Here is a 12,594-nt window from a genome sequence, read left to right on the forward strand (position 1 = left end):
GGTTCGGTGGTTCGGTGGTTCGAATGGCGGGATGCTTAAATCCCAGTTTACTACTTTAGGTGTTTACCACACAAAAGGCCAGGGGCGAGGACCCCGCACCGCCGGCAATCGTCGAATTATGCAGAAGAAGTTGAGTCGCAAGTCTGAGCTGGGGCTGAGATTGTTTCTGCTGGCGCTTGATGAAAGATTTTTATCATGCAAATAGTTGGGGACTCGCAGAGTGGGCGTGCTTTGTAGGTGTGGGTGTGCGGCATTACTCCTACATTTTATGGGATCTACTAAATTGGATTTATATCAGCATCTGCTGCCGCCCGCCGAGAGCTTTAAGCCGGAGATCCAGATAGAGCCGGGAAAAGTTCGGCGCATTTATCACCCGATGGCTCGGGAAATATGTTTTAATCATATTTATTGCACGAAAGTTTCCCAGCTCTGGGTGCCCACTTAACTTATTGACATTTGACCTTAGAGCGACCCTCCTTTTCGCAAAACGGCCAGCGAACCGGGGCGGAATCATTGTTGATCCAATACAAAGGAATGCGGGTCGAGTGTGGTGTTGGTATCGAGGGAGGATGGTGACGGGGTAATCCTGCGCGTGCCCGCGGCATTGTCCTGTGTCTCCTGCCCGGATCTAATTTATTTCCCTGCTCCGTATTTGCATGCGACTCCGGCTCGTTGTTCATTTGAAACATCTTCCGTCATTTGTTGCTCCCGGCTTTACCAATTTCCCCCATTGTCGATGGCCCCCACTGCCGCCGATTTCCGGGCTCCTCTGTTGTGGACCGATGATGTTGATGATGATGATGGCATTATTATGTGTCGGCGCCTTGTTCATTTTTTTTCCTGCCCGTGCCCATTTGCCCATCGGCATTACTTCCGCTTCCGCTGGCAGCGGGGTGGGTTGTAAAAGTTTTCTTTTCGGGTTTTCCTCTTGACATTTTTCATTAAAACGCATTTTCTGTACTTCGCTGTGGCTGTGGTTCCAGTGAATTATGTGTCACGTTGGGACAGTTTTTCCAAATTGGAAAATTCTGCGTAATTTATGTTTGATTTTATTGAATTTTAATGATTTTGTAAGGTAATAGGATTTGTTTTGACTTAATTGTGTTTGGCCAAGTAAATTGTTGTTATTAAATTGTGAAACCGCCACGGCTATCATAAAAATGTGTGCAATAAGCCTGGCAATGTAATTACGTTGGAAAGTTTTTGCTGCCAAATTTGGTTTTGTATTCCACAGATTACAATGAAACGTAGTAACTTTACTGCCAAATGCATGCCAACAATTTATGCAAAATATTTGCAAAATTAATTTACCATAGTCAAAGCTTTCCGCTTAAACAACTCTTTGCACTATTTTCGATTTGGCTCAACGAGTATTTTTCGGCAACACGACCAGGGCCCACATGGCGTATGAGCAATTAAGGGATTACATTAAATAAATGCCAATTAATGCGGTCATTATTTATTCAGTTGCGAAATGTTCTGCGGCTCATTATTGGCTTGCCGACCATTAAATTGTATTTACATTTACATTTTCCGGCGACCGCACAAATGTTATTTTACGGCTAATTGAAACTAACTGCAAATAAAATCGACGAACTTGAGAACTTTAAGGCTTTAACTCGGCTGCACTGGCGCCTAATGATGGCCCTTTCCCGGATGGGGCAAGTGGTGCCCGTGGCTTCCTAATCCCTAATGCAAACATGTGCTGACCACTGAACTCTGCGGAATTTATTCCGTAAAGTGGGTGGCAAAAAATGGGGAAGAGGATGGAAGGGCACCGGAAACTAACTGCGCGAGTTTCTGGTTTTCTGGTTTAGGCAAATGGAATATTTAATTAAAACATTCGCAGACATTCGCCCGACTGGCAACCGTTGGCACCTGCGACTCCTCGCAGGTGCAGGAGCTGGTGCAATTTGCGGTCCGGATGCGTGGAGGCGAATGGGTCGCAGGTCGGGGTTGCCATGAGTCCATCTGCATTCCGGCCCTCGAAAAATTTGTTATTGCATTTATGGATACACGTGTACGGCGGGGAACTCGGGGGCCATAACATTTAAATTTTATGCCGGCAAGGCTTTCAACGCCTGGCCAACTCACCAGCCCGATGGTGATGGCCATGAAGATGACGGCAATGATGTTGCCTAAGACGACTCTTTGGCACAATAAAAATGTGACCATAAAATTATATTGTCCAGGCCGGGCCAGGCCAGTTTGCCTTTGACTCCTGCCATCCAGCAATTTAGCCCCCTCTTAGACAATCGCAATGCCCCAATCCTCCAATCCCCTCCTGGCTCAGACCCATCGTCATCATGTGTGTGTGCTTGTGTTTTTATTATGCTAATAATGGTCCGAATGCCAGGCCTTTACTGCCAGACATGAGCATCGACTCTGACTTTGACTTTGACTTTGACTGGAGTGAAGTGGAGTGGAGTAGGATGGGGTGGAGTGGCGTGAAGAGTCCCCGGAAAGTAGGCAGTGCAGAAATCACTGCCAAGTGGCTGAGCGGCCCTTTTACTACAGTTTAATAACCCGGACGCAAAGCCGCGTCCAAATTTATGAGCATTTAAATGTACATATACGGACATCTTCCTTTATTATTTATAACAGATGCTCCGGAGATGCGGGCTAAGCGCAAATAAATATGAGTGGCTTTGGATACATCCGCTGGCCTCGAGGATAATGCGGCAGTGGGTGCGGGAGACTTTACTGGACGAGGTTCGTTATATTTTATAGAAGTGTTTGTAAGTGCTCTTAAATTGTGAGTTATGAATATCGGGAATAGGTAACGGTGAACGGATTAGTCGGTGGAGTATTGGCCCACTAAACTGATAGCACAGAAAAGAAAATCATCAAAGATTCATTGGTAAGAGCCTTCATTAAAAAGTAGCTAATGCTATTCCAACTGCGATTAAACTTTATTGAAAATTACATTACTTCATCTTCATCATCGAGGTTCTTGAAAAATAAAGCAGCAAGAGGTTATTTCATTTTTAATGCTTGTGTTAATCTGGGTTTATCAGGTTTTCCTTCTATGAAATACGTTGCTTTGAATTTACTGCTGAACTGAGAGGCATGCAACAATCTTTTAAATATGAAATCTAATTCCAATAATCGTATGTTAATTGCCTCTTGGAATACAGTTGGTTATCAAACGGCTTTTGTTGTGAAACCTGGCGATGGCTGGAATCCCCAGTAAGCCCAAATCAAAAGGAAAATGTAAGCCCAATCAGTGTGTAAAATGCTCTTAGCAGCTGGCAACGCAGTACTAATTGGACGCTCCTGCGATCGCCCCTCACCCATTAATTAACCAATGCCGTTTGCTGTCGACTCAAACGATTCGCAGCCTTTGTATCAACAGTTAATTTCAATAAAAGAGCACAGGACCCATCTACACACCCACATGTCCTGCCATTCAAGCATTCAGCCGGGGACTTGGCGTCGTGTTCCTGTAATGAAGTCCTAATGCCTCGCCGGGTTCCTTGTTGTTCCAATGTCGGGCGGACAGGCAGGTACACGTGTCAACCCGGTGGGCGGGGAATCTTTGGGCGGCGAGGGGCGTGGCAGGTCTGGATTTATGTCTCGGCTCATTAGGAAGCTAATTTGTCATGTGTTCAACACGCGCGTCTTCTAATCCGGCGAGACTTTAAATTTTTCAACACTTTAATTGAAAAGTTCCCAGCTTCTTGGCCCTTAAAAAACGAAATGAAAGGGAGAAAGGGATTCGAAAGTAAGATGCCCAAATTGCCAAACTTTGTTTGCCAGCAATGCGGGATTAACTGTATTTAAGTGCCACGGAGCGGCAGGATAGCCGAATTCCACTGGGCTAATTTATGGGGCTCGCCCCTTTCCCCAACTTACCCCTTTCACTTTCCTTTCCCGCGCTAGGGCTGGGAAAAAGAAAAGAAAAAATCTGCGTGATAAGGAAAACAGAGTGGAAATCGGGTCTTAGCAGTGCATAAATCTTAAACCGCAAGGAATGGGCGACCGTAAAGCGGATTACTTCGCCGTGCATTGAAACAATTTATTTTATTGCGATTCCGCCGCCGCCTTTTTTTTTGCCCCGGAACGTAGGCGTGTCTGCGTTGACAGTTTCAGAGCGAAAGTTGTCCCTCGCAGCTGCTTAAATATGCACAGTAGTCCTGAAGTTGGCTGAAAACAAACCAACTGCATCCGACGGGAGTCCTTGTCGATTGCATCCGAGAGTGGAAAAAGTTTATCGCAACTTTCTGCTTGCTCAGCTGGATGGCGCTTCTAATTGCTTTAGCTATGCAAATTAGATTCGGGCAACGGAAGGGTTAGGCACGCGGAAAGCTAACTGAGGGGGAAGCAAATTAAATTGGCCCCACTAATTTGCTTAATTTTTTGCTAATTCAAAACAGTCGATAATTTGTTGAGTCCTCGCTGATGCTAAGTTAAATTAAACCGCTCTTTTAACTGCTAGTCATTGCACAAATAAATGTAAAAACTGTTTGATAATCTCCAGCACAACATTTGTTTAATACGATAATCTAATTAAGCTTCTGAATATAATTTCGATCTAACTCCAGCTTCTAACTCTCGGCTACGATGTACAATAAGTAATCAAATAAAGCACAGATGGTCATTTAAAGTATGTGTTGCTAAATGCAATTTAAGTGATGTACTAGTGTGTATAAATCCCATTTTTTGTTTATCAGCCTATCATTTCATCATTGTTTCCGACAGGAAACTCATGTTCGCTGTTTCCCAACAACTGCATCTTCTCAGATACTCTATTATTGATATGCGTACTACAATGAATGCGATACATGGAACAAAGCCGATGGGTTCAACTGAATTCCTATGTCAAACCGCTGGCAGATTTACATATGCGATACACATGAGAGCGGTTGGCCAGCGATTGCTGATCTATTTGAGTGGTCATAGGAGCCAAGGAGTCCTGAGCCAAGGTTATTCCTTCAACTGATTGGATTCCTGTGTTTTCCACTCCCCTTACTTAACTTCGAATCGATTTATGTTAAAGAGTGCCCCTGGACCGGGCCCAAATCCCGTGACTTACTGCATAGAGCCACGCACTTGAGCTGGTAGGAGCGAAAAAGCCTAAGAACATTGGCAATTGTGATATCTACTGGCAGCAACGACGTGTCGACAGGCAGACAACAGGGCGATAAGATATGCCCCATCTATTTGGCCAAATTCAACTTGACTCTGGCCTTCAGGTGGTGCCGGACAGCCAAGATGCTAAGTTGGCAAAAATTTACGCTAATCTCTTGGCAACACGCCACAAAGTTTCAGGGTCCCAGCCTTCCAGTCTTCCAGTCACCCAGTCCCCGCCAATTCATTAGCATTAGCTCAGTTGGCTCAGTTAGCTTGGTCGGTGGAATAGGTAAAAAGGGTTATTATACTCGTAGTATCCACAAGATACTCACTTGCATACATGTGTTGTGACGTAGCGGACAATGCAAATGTGAATGTGAGGCATTTGAACAAGCGCATAATTGCCAGAGAATTTACGATAATGTTTTAAATTAAAAAGGATGTTGGACCGGGCATCCCAAGCCCATCCACATCCACAACTGTATCCCTGTCCCCATGCCCATCCCCATCCGCAGTTCCCCCGATTCACTTGGCATGACGTTGCCTGCGCTCCTTTGGCCAGTTGGACGTTGTGGCCCGAGTTGAGTTGGCATTAAAACATCTTGACGCAATTTTTGCGATAAGTCGACAGCAACGAGCCACAGCGAACCCAGGGCAGAAATAATGGCTGGATTATGTACGAATCATGTCGCTGTTGTGGTCTTTGCCTTTCCTTGGCCATGTCTACAGCAAAAGATCATGTTGGGAGCGAGCATGGAGCAAGGATAAATCAAGGCACCTTGCCACAACCACAACCTCTGCCTCATCCACTGCCTCATCCACATTCACGGCCACTGAACGGCTAAAAGGTGTTAAAACTATTTTTGTAAATTTAATGTGCGATAAAAGAAATGAAAATTCAACAGGTTGCGCAAAAACGTGACGAATTCCGCTCCCCACACTCCACCGAGCTCATAACTTGATTTTTAGCCGCTTGTGGGAAAATTCTGAGTTTTGGCCAGCCGGAAGTGCGCGATGCGATTTCTTCTGGGGCACTTAAAGTGGAGCTTAGGCCGGGCAACAAGCCAAAGCCAAAACCAAGCAAAAGCAATTTGCTACATGCTGGCCGCCAAGCACCTGGCCACCCAAGGATCGGCCATTAACATTGTGTCGGCCTAATGAGCCGGCCGCCATAGATGGCCAAAAACATTGTGCTCCAAAGAAGCTTGTAAAATTAGAAAGCAATTTCAATTGCAGTCGCCAAGTATTTGGCCAGATGCACGTTGCCGCTGGCCAGGATGGGAATGTTAATGCTCATGTTGCAGCTAATGTTGTGGGCCTGGCCGAAAAGCACTTATGCTAATCATGGCAATTAACAATCAAACTTGCCAACCGGTTCGCAGGAGATACAGGGCCTTCGACTGGTATCCATCACGGCGTCGGTAGCGGCAGCAGGGGATCCAGACTTGCGGAGCAGTAGACCTGTAGATTCTGATGGCTTGTCGCCAAGATCGCTGTCCGCAGGCGAAACCGTTAGTGGCAGTGGCAGCTAGTTTAACGATGATCCAGTTTGCAGTGGCACTTGCCCATCCTTCCTCATCCTGACGCCTCCTCTGCGGCAACTGCCACCCGATGTTAATTTAAATTAGAAAACAACGGCGCTTTATTATTATGGCTTAATCACATTGCATAACCATTAACAGCGGCAGAAGCCACAATCGCCCAACTTGCTGCTTGTTTGGTGGCTGCAACAGCGATTAACACTCTCATCTAGCAGGTAATGGCATAAAAGGTGTTTGGGAATCAATTAATTTAGCCGGCCGGAAGACTCTGACACTTCGCCAGGCCCTCAGGCGAACTCTGAAAAGGTAACGCGAACTCCCCACTGAATTCCCAAGGCCAAAACGGCGATCTGATAATGACGAGCAGGATCTAACCACCAGAAGGGGTAACTGCATCTCAAAGTTCTCTGCCAGCTTGCAAGAATCTCGAGTGAACTGTAGTAACTATTCACATAAAATAGTGATTGGTCTTTGGTTTTTTTTGCTTCTGCAACCACTAAGATAATTAGAATAGTGTGTTGTGGCGATGGTGCTGGCATTTTTATTTGTTAATGTAAAAGTGACATTAATTGTGAAGACGGACTGAACTCGTTCCATTGGAACCAGACTATTAGATTTATTGTTATTGCTCTCTAACTTTCACAGTAGTCTAATTTCTAGTGCAAACTTATGGCCAGCAGCAAAAAGTTATTTTCATTTATTGTATTTATTTTCTTTATTTGTGACCCGTTAAAGCCGTTTGAAACGTAATGATCTCCAAATGAATAAAGTAGAAATAATAAGCAAAGTGTACTTTAATATGTTTATTTGAATTTTCCATGGAATTGGAATGAAATCGCTTTTAAAATTCAATGACAACTACTTAGGCCTTTTGATGTATTCGAGATTTATTACATAATATATCAACTTTTAAATATTACTTTGAAAGTATATATCTTATCAATTTTTTTTTAAACAGAAGGAAAGTCAATTGCCTTGATTTTCGGGTACCATTTCTGTTGACAATTAAAATTCAATTTGCAGTCTAGTAAACAATATTAAGCTCATTCATAGCATTTACTCTGTAAATACCTGTTATGAATGAAATGAAAATCGTTACTAATTAAATCCATTTAACAATTGCCAGTCTTCTTTCTTTTCGTTGCTATCTCAGTAAACCTCTTCACTTTCCATTGATTTCCTAAGCTGACAGCCAGGAGAATTGAGCCCCATAGTGCCAAAGAGCTCAATAGCTGCGTTCTGAGGTGGGACTAAGCCGACGAAGGATGTCCGTCTGCGATAAGGACATAAGCACCTTCTGCGTCGCATCTGGCAACCCTGGTCGGGCAACCTGCTCTCATTAAACCATAAGCCCACGAGGCGATATCGCATTCTAACCGAGCAATGCTGCAAAAAACTGGCACATCCAGTGGAGCGCAGAACGGGAAGATGCACGCAGCCGGGCGGAGGAGGCTGAAAAATGAAAAAAAACTCGTTGCGAGAGGAGCCAACCTGGCCGAAAGCCCATCCCATCGGCTCGGCTGGAATTACCAAGCCAAGCTGGCCAGTGCGGAAAGCAAGCTCGACGCGAGCAGAACTCGATCGCGAACTCTCGGACTGCAGAACCCCGAACGCAGAAACGGGTCGGGACCCAGAGATCCAGAGCTCCAGAGCTCCACAGTTCCAGTGTTCCAGAGTTGGGACGAGTGCGGATTTCGCGATGTGGAAGCGATACGCTACCGCCTGGTGTAAAGAAGGCATTAAAGTCGCTGCCAAGCTGACAAAACGGCAATAAATTAAGCCAAAAAAGCGCCGCGGGTCGCGGGAAAACCAAACGCAAGAACAACAATACGTAGCGAAGAAATTTCTCAGTTTACACGGTTGCAGTTTTCGAAAGGTAACCGAGGTAGCAGCCCATAGCCCGCAGACCAGTCTTCTGCAGAGCGTCTTCTGCAGAGCGCGTTCTTCTGGCCAGGTCGTTGGCAGCCGCTGCGGCTGCGTGAGCGGAGAATCGGACGGGGAAGAAAGAAACGAGTGGCGAAGAGCGTGGAACGCAGAATCGGGTCCCAGGAATGGGAATGCGCCGGGGCCTAGGACTATTATTAGTTTTGCTCACTGGCGGTAATTAAAGCGTGAAAATCACTCTTTAACTTCCCATAAATTTGCGCTTTTAACGCAACATTCCAATCCGCGGCTGCAACTGTGTTGTGTCGTTGTGTCGGTGATGATATGTGCGTGTGCGCCACTCCGGTAATGCGTTTTCAATTATAGACTAGCCCCAAATCGCCTCAACTGGGATTAAGCCGATTGGCAGTGCGCCCGCCGAGAACTGGTAAGTACCTCCCCGCGATGGCCAGCTTAATGGGCGGGGACGGGGCAGGCAATTGCCGCACTGCGACTGCGACTGTCAATTGATTTTAATTTAAGCCCAGGCGATTTGCTTTAAATTGCCAATTATATTTAGTCGCTAGATATACGATAAGGCCGAGAGCCAAAACGAAACCGAACTAAGCCGGCAATTTAGGTTGACTTTTCCGCGCGCCTTTTTCTGTTTGGTTTCTGTGTTTCTTGTGTTTTTGTGCATTGTAAATAAACGAGTAATTGGCCGGCTACAGACAACAGTGATTTAATCTCGGCCTGAGTTGCAGACCAGAAATGCCAACACTTTGGAGCACCCCCTCCACCATCCAATCCATCGAATCCCACACAATACCATTCCATGCCATACCGTTCTATACCTTCTCCGATTTCCAAACCGCCTGCACTTGCTCATTAAAAGCGCGCCACACTGACCTCAAAGAGCTTAACTCTCGACCCTCGGACCTCGTCCTTCCCCGCTCCGTAGAGCCAGGACCCAGGACGCGAACAATACGGAAAAGAATTAAAATAAATTGCGAAAACAAACGAAAGCGGGCCAATGGAGGGGCGCGGGGGAATGGGATCGGCGAAGAGTTAACAACTTAATTGGATTTGCATGTAATTTTGCTGTCCAGATTGAAAAAATCGACAGTTGTTGGCAGTTTGTTTGCTGGCCCCACAATCTGAGATAAGCGCGGTAAGCGGGCCAAAACCGAATCGAAACGAAAATAAAAGGATGTCAGTTGGGGCGGCAGAAGTCGCGGGCAAAACGCACGCAAAGCGCTACTAAAACGCATGCAAAACGCTAATATTCGGTTTGTTTATCGTTTAGTATGCTTACTCCCTTTGCTTAATGCTTAATATTATATGGATATCTCCGTCTTCAAAAAGTCAAAACTTTATTATGATTCCCTCAAAATTCCCTATTAATTCATAAATTAAGCAGCACTTACTTACCTTAAACCAAAGTTGTTTTACAACCAAGTGGCTTAATTCGCTTCCAATTTAAATGGGCTGATTTTCGAGTGGGTGGCTATGGCTATGTTAACAGGCTCTTTCCAGATCCAAAATCCAGTCACACAGGTTTATCTGAACCGCCACTAAATTGACTATCGCATAAATGTGTCTTTGCCGCTTAGGCAAATCGACAGCGTTTGACCATAAGTGACACTAAAACCGAATTGTGCAACCACCTCCTCCAACTCGGCCACCTAAGCCACCATCGAGTCCTCTTATCCGATCCGCTTGGAGCTCACGTATTTAAAGAGCCGATAAGTGTTACCCTCAAGTCCCTCCCTTGCTTAAAATTTCGATTTTCGGATCGCTGACAGGCCATAAAATTTGGCGCTACAGAAGCTGCCACCATTTGTCGCCGGCAAATGCGATTTAAAGTGGATTTCTCGGGCGGATTCAGCTGTCGCCGACTGTGTGGTTAAGCAGGTAAATTCGGACCGAGGGGAGGGTCTTTAGTTACACAACTGATATTTCGCTGGAATAAAACATTGGAGATTCAGTTCCCTCGACTCACAAAGAGAGAATTGTTGAGGTTTTTAACGTGTGAGCACATTTAAATAACTAGCAATTTAAAGCAGTGAAAAAAGCGCACCTTTTGTGATACTTTACATTCCGTATTGTTTCTTTATAGTATATAGTAGAGGTCTTGATATACATAGTAGAGGTGCTAAAGGTATAGTAATAAAAACCTTACTTTTTTTTAAGCCTAGAATGCTAATTTTATAAGAGATACCTACAAGTATTGTATTCAAAAATGAGGTGCGTACCAATATTACTTATAGCCGAAAAGTGAAAGGAATAATACACATGCGAGCATATTCCTCGATCGACCCTCGTCTGCTTTTTGTTTTGACAGTGAGCACAACTTTTATCATCTCGACTTGAAAATTAAACATGTCAGCGCTTTCAGTGGACCCTGATAAGGTTGGCTCTGCTGCGATCCTGCGCCTGAAAACTGGTGTTGCGAATCCAGCGACGAATCGAGTTTTGGAGACCCTGCCCCATGGATTGCGAGTTGGGGTCCAGGAATCGGGAATTACGCAACCGAAGCCTCGCCGCGCCTTTTATGGCATGACTGCTGATGTGGTCCATAAATTTGCCTGCCTCTCTGATTATTTCTATAAAAATAAATAAATACTCATAAGCAGTTCATAAGTCGCAGAGCTCTTTTGTTTTTGCAATTGGGTTTTGTTTTATGGGTCGGGACTGCGGGGCTGGTTAGGCCGAAAGCCAAAACCTGAGAACTGAGAGCTGAGAGCCGTGTGTGCATGTGCCATAAATTAACGTCAATTGGCTGGCGGTGCGGCGGGCACAGATACAGATACAGCCCGGACCCGGGAGCAGATACAGATACATTTGCGGACGCAGTTCGCAGTTGGGCAAAGGAAAAGGAAAAGCTGAGGCTGAAAAGCTGAAAAATTGAAGGAGCTGCAGCTCGGGCGGCGGCGCATGCGCTCATAAATCTTTTTTTGGCTATGCAACCGCAACGGAGCGGTCAGCAGAGTTCATGTATTCATTTCTGACAAGCCCACTTTTAAGTAGAGGTGCTCGGGAGCCTAGGCTGAATCTGAGTCTGAGTCCAATGCCGATGCCGAGTCTGAAGGCGACCCCGAGCACTGTCAATTGGGTGCATTTAAATTGTGAAATTAAGGTGGAAATTGGCAACAGGAAACATAAAGAAAGAACCAGGGGCCAGAGGCCAATTTATCGGCATTGTTTCCACGTCTCTGCCTCATTTTGATTGAATTCAAATCGCGCTGGCCGCAGACAAAAGAATGCTTCGCAACTCGGCAGCTCCGCACTTCCACAGCTCCAGCCGAGGAATGTCAAAGTCATTTTGGGCCTGGGAGAGAGCGGAGGGGCTCGGCCACCGTTTCGACCAGGCCCACGCCGGTCTGGGCCTCCATTCCTCCGTTCCGACCCTTACTCCTCTGCAGAACAAGTGGCCGCAGCTGTGTAAAATGTTCATCAAATGAACGCTTTAGCGGCCCCTCCCCATCGGCACACAATGCAACATTTAAACAAACAGGCGGGCACAAAACGATATGAAAACAGAGGCAGCTGTAGTCGACTATCAGGTACCTGTCACTAAGTGCTTTGCTTTCATGGAGCCCCTTCTTTAGATCGCATATGTAAGTAATTTTGGTTGGATATGGCAAACAGAGATTCAGGGTCACAAATAATTATTAATACTACAATGAAATGATGTATTATTGAGCTAAAGATAATTATCAGTTATAGATAATTGCAAGTGGACCTTCACCGCCTGTTACTCCACTAACGTGTCAGGGATTTCTTTACAATATGATGGTTTTATGAAGTTCAATTACTATCAGCACATGAACTTAAGCTGTTATACCAATTAGCATTACGTCTATAATTTAAAAAGTTGTATGTTAGATCGAACACTTTTGCTTAAGGTGAATGTATTTTGTTCAACAAGAAACCTTATAAACATAAGGGGTTAACTAATTTGCGTTTCATTGTTTACCCTTTTTAGTAATAATAATTCAGGCTTATAAAGGTACGACTGTTACAAGCAACACGTCATAGTTAGTATACCCTTTCATTGTACACCCCAACAGCCTAGCAAGGAAGCTAGGAACTGCAGCTGTGGTCAATGCTGACC

Source organism: Drosophila sechellia, chromosome 2R, assembly GCF_004382195.2.
Source record: "Drosophila sechellia strain sech25 chromosome 2R, ASM438219v1, whole genome shotgun sequence".
In the NCBI taxonomy this organism is placed as follows: domain Eukaryota; kingdom Metazoa; phylum Arthropoda; class Insecta; order Diptera; family Drosophilidae; genus Drosophila; species Drosophila sechellia.